Source organism: Dipteris shenzhenensis, chromosome 1 (genome assembly GCF_047967505.1).
Source record: "Dipteris shenzhenensis isolate YYH24624 ecotype China chromosome 1, Dip_SZ_1.0, whole genome shotgun sequence".
NCBI lineage: Eukaryota > Viridiplantae > Streptophyta > Polypodiopsida > Gleicheniales > Dipteridaceae > Dipteris > Dipteris shenzhenensis.
Window position 1 is genome coordinate 27,675,808 of NC_141596.1, and position 4,962 is coordinate 27,680,769.

A 4,962-nucleotide genomic window follows, 5' to 3' on the forward strand; every position below is an offset into this window, starting at 1 on the left:
GGATCTAAGAAACTCCAAACACAAAGGTATGTACTTTAAAAAAAGAGAAGTAATAGAAAGCTAAGCAAGAAAATATATGCTTTAAATGTTTGGACAAAGAGAATTTTGCTTGGAACTATCCAAAATATCAAAACATGGGAGCTAAAGCACCAAGTAAACCTCAAATATAATAATCATATGTGGTGCAATTATTACCGCTTCAAGTACATAGAAGTAGATGTTTACCATGACACCCATATGTGTTACTTATCAAGTACTTTTCATTTGCAATGTGGCAAAACTTTTTGGTCCTCATGATCTAAAGAAAGAATAATGGTCAATGATTGTGCCACACATAATTTTTAAACTAATTTTAAAATACAAAACTAAACTTGGCTGACAGCAGTCCAAGTGCTCATAAAAATGTAGTCTCTCTTGCAAAGGGCAGTGGAAAAAGTTTGGGACACCAGAATACATGGTGTAGAGGTGGACATTCAAGGCTTGGAGGATGCTTAATCATGCATCTCAACAAAATAGATGTGTGCTTGGTCGACATGCTCTATACTCTCGGGCATAGCTTGCACCAAAGTTATTTAAATAATTCTATTATAATAAAAAATCATGGTAGTGTCTTCCAAGTTTAAAGAAAATATGATGCAGCTAATTATCCACTTCTTTAAAAATCATGGTAGTGTCTTCCATATTTAAATAAAACATGACGTACATAATTGTCAACTTATTTGATCGATGGAATTGGAATGATGCACACCACCAAGAATGCAAGGTATATACTTTGAGATCTAGTTTTGTTGATAATTTAATACTCCACTTCAAAATAGTAAACTTTCACTTCTGGTGTTGAAAAGCATTTGATAGTTGAATTTGAGGGCACTTTTCTTTCTAACTATGGATGGTTTACCCCCTGATGGAGAAGGAGATCATAAAATAGCATATTTGCCCCAATTTGTAAACCACCATATAGATTTAGTAAAAGGAGGACCATGAGGTAGAAAGATAGCTAGCTAAATTTCTTAGAAAGGGTTAAATTCAACTAACTAGTCCACCTTGGTCTTCACCAATTTTATTGGTGAAGAGAAAGGATGGCACTATATATGGTTATGCATGAATTGTGAAGCTTTAACTAAAATCACACTAAGAAATGAATGTACTATGTCTTGCATTGATGATATCTTTGTTCAAATGTAAGAGGCTAAATATTTTACCAAACTTGATTCATGACACACCAAGTAGAAATTCAAGAAGAAGATGTACCCAAAACATCTTGTCGCTCCGGCAGCTCCTCCAACAGCCCAAGACACCATCAATGACCTCTCTACAAAGGCCTCACAATCTCTTACAAAGCAGGCTACTCCGCTAGACTCCACAATCGGCTAAACGACCGACTATCAGCCTGGGGACTGCAACTCAGCTTACCTTTAGCATCTCCAACTGTGCCTCTACACAATGACCTATAGCGTGGCTTCATACGACGCCAGCCATTGCACCTCCTACATGGACAAACTAGCACCGAGGTGTAACATCAAGTACCTCCATGCTCATAGGCTCCAGCGCCTCCATCAAGTGTGGCTTCTCTAGTCAGAAGCAACTCTTGACGATGGCTAGCTCCAAGGATCTCCAACCGGTACCCACGACCAATCAGAAAAGCATGCTTCAATAGTAGCAAACATGCCATTAATCACCAGCCGACCTCACTGAGCGACAAGAAACAGCAACTACTCTAGGACCAGCAAGCAGAACCTCAACATTCCAATAACTCGGATTGTGCAATGGGACGATGGCCTCAATGGCTATGCACGACTAGTGTCTCCAACAAAGCTCATAGCCAATCTCTCTAGCTCCAACACAAAGCCCAAAAGCAGCTCTAACTTCTATAGCCAGTCAGCCACGCTCCAAATGACTAGCCGCGATGTTGCAGATCCATGAGCGACCACCCACACCTCAACGGAGACTAGACGGAATCCTAACGATTCCATTACATTTGTTGTAACATCCAAAGAATATTTTGGAGCTAAGATTCTGTCTATTAACATGTGGCACATGGAGGATAAGATCTACAGTTGACAAGGTTGTGCAATGGATAAGGCCACGTGGCACTCATCTAACCATAGCAAGGCTGAGGACCACCTAAGGGCTAATTTTTTGACACATGGCAAACATGCCCTGTAAGCTGCCACATCAGCACGTCCACATCAACATCCACATCTACATTGACCAAGTCAAGGTGCCACATCAGCCACAGTCAAGGTCAAGCTACTACTTGTAAGTTACAAAAGTAAAGCTGCTTGACAACCCAAGTGCCCACAAATATGTAGTCTCTTTGGCAAAGGACAGTGGCAAAATTTTGGAACGCCACAATACAAGGTATAGAGGTGGAGATTCAAGGCTCTGAGGATGCTTTGAATTTTTAAATCATGCATCAAAATGAAATAAATGTTGTGCTTGGACAAGAATGGCTCTAGTCTCAATCACCAAAGTTATTTAAATGATTCTATTATATTTAAAAAGCACAATAGTGTCTTCCAAATTTGACAAAAACATGATATACCTAATTGTCCACTTATTTGATCGATGGATCTGGAATTACTTGTACACCACCAAGAATGCAAGGTATATACTTCATGATGTATTGTTTGTCGATAATTTAATATCTTTTTCACTTGAAAAGAGTAAACTTTAACTTGATGTGGTTGAAAAGCATAAAGTTTCTTTTAGTGATTTAATAGTTGAATTTAAGAGTGTCTTTCTATCTAGCTTGCGGTATGGTTTACCCCCCAATAGAGAAGGAGATCCTAAAATAGAATATCTACCCCTATTTGCAAACCCCTTATAGAGTGTGTGGTCATGACGGTGACTCGCGTGTCGTGGGGATCTTGCAGGAATGTTGATGGAGCCTCCACTCCAAGATACTCCTTATGAGAGCAATGCAAAGCACGAGCCATCTGCAAGTGTCACTCAAGCGGCTCCCAGATTGTTGCAATGTGTTTCCATGAGAGAAAGAGGGAAAGAGGAGATGGGAGAAGAGAGGGAGAAGGGAAGGAGAAGAGGAGAATGAATGGGGATGGAGTGGCAAACACAAAGGCACTACAAAGGAAACAAGAGAACACCCAAAAACACTCTTGGAAGAGAAGAGGGAGCTTGTATTCCAAACTTCTGCATCCAATAATGCACCAAAGTCAACCACTCGACATTATATACATGTCACCTTTAGAAGGGAGCACCAACCCTATTCCCTTTATACCACTCTCCTCATTCTTTTACAACCATCTTGCGCCTATTTGGCTCCAAGGCACAATTCGAGCTCTATGGACTTGCCAATGTCCACCAAATGGCATCACTGACCAGTGGTGGCATATTGTTAACCAAGCAATTAACATGCCCCCCTTCCTAATCTCGATCCAATCCTCTAGATCATGCAAAGTTCATGGTTATTGGTTGGTTGTCAGTGAAGATCATTCTTGGTGAGTACCCGTGTGAATTTTTGCCATTTGCAGTGCTTCATAGGTCTTCACTGGATCCTCTATGGTAGAGTTGTTGCTAGAAAGATGGATATTGCATCTGGTAGCATTGGATTCCATTGTAATTGGCATGGCATGGCTTGATTGATTATAATGGTTAGACGTTGGGTGGAGGGATTATAGATGAGTACTTGTGACCTTTCAAAGAAAGAGGAAGAAAGAGAAAAATCTAAGGTGTAAGTTAGTAGGGAGAAGGTTCTAGCAGGGATAAATGTAAGATCCTAGTGGTGTTAGGGTTAGCAAAGTAAGTACAATGTATTCTCATTCTCCTCAAGTCCCGTATTTGATTTGAGTGGAACTTTTATTGGATTCTCATTAGACTAGGTCTTTGACTTGCCATGTTTGTAAGTCCAAAGTATCGCATGACATTTTCCTTGCTTCTCTGCTTTGAAGTTATTTCAAAATCCATTTTATGGATTACATTTTGTTGAGGGCTTTGACTAGAATTATTTGAGCCCAATAAGGTTGTGGCACCATCTGGAGCTTGATTTTGTCAAAGTCATCAAATTGAGAGGACTCTGATAATAGACCATACAAACTCCTAAAATGAGGACTATGGCTGAAGAGGTTTATTGCATTTTGGGTTCTAAGAAAGTCCTCTAAATTAAAATATATATGACATTGGAAGGCTCAAATGGTTAAGTGGGTACTAGGTTTTAAGCATAAAAAATAAGAATAATAAGGACAAATAAAAAGAGGAGGGAGAGTTAGAGTTAGCTAATGAAGGGTGGGGTTAGTAAATGAAAGTGAAAACAAATCTTTGAGGATCACAAGAAACTCATCTAGATTCCTTTTTTGTGTCATCAGAGTCACTCTGCAATCAAGCTCATCATGTATAGCTGTTAGGGTAGGATCACTTGTTGTTCTATATGTGGAGTGCCTTGGGATACTGAGGGTTAAGTGTCTTTGACTAGCTCCAGACCCTTGTTGGTGAGGAGCTTCTTCCATGGTAGCAAGTTGTGAAGGGATCCAATATCTTTTGTCATAGCAGGTTCTTGTGGATCTACTCCCATTTTATGAGTAGGTTCTTGTGGGTCTACTTCTATGGAGTTGATTGAGTGTCGTACTGAAGGAGTGGGTTTGTATTTCTTTGTGGGAAAATTGATGAAGGCCTTGAACTAGCATTGCCTTGCCCTTCATGGACCTTGCAATAGGTTATTGTGTTACTATTCCCTTTTTAGGAGTAGGATCTTGTGGATCTACTTTCGAGGTGTACTTAGCATCAGTGCTGCACCATTTAACATTGTGGTCTTCCACATGTACCACTTAGCGTCGGTGCTGCACCATTGTACATTGCGGTCTTCCACATGATACTCACCATAATAAAGTAATATATGTTCTATGTATCAAATGTGAGTAGGATCACAATCTCTTAGAGATCTTTTGCTTTTGTTGATCCTAAGCTTTTGCTGAGAAAGTTGTCGGTGAGGAAGATAATTCGTTGTTC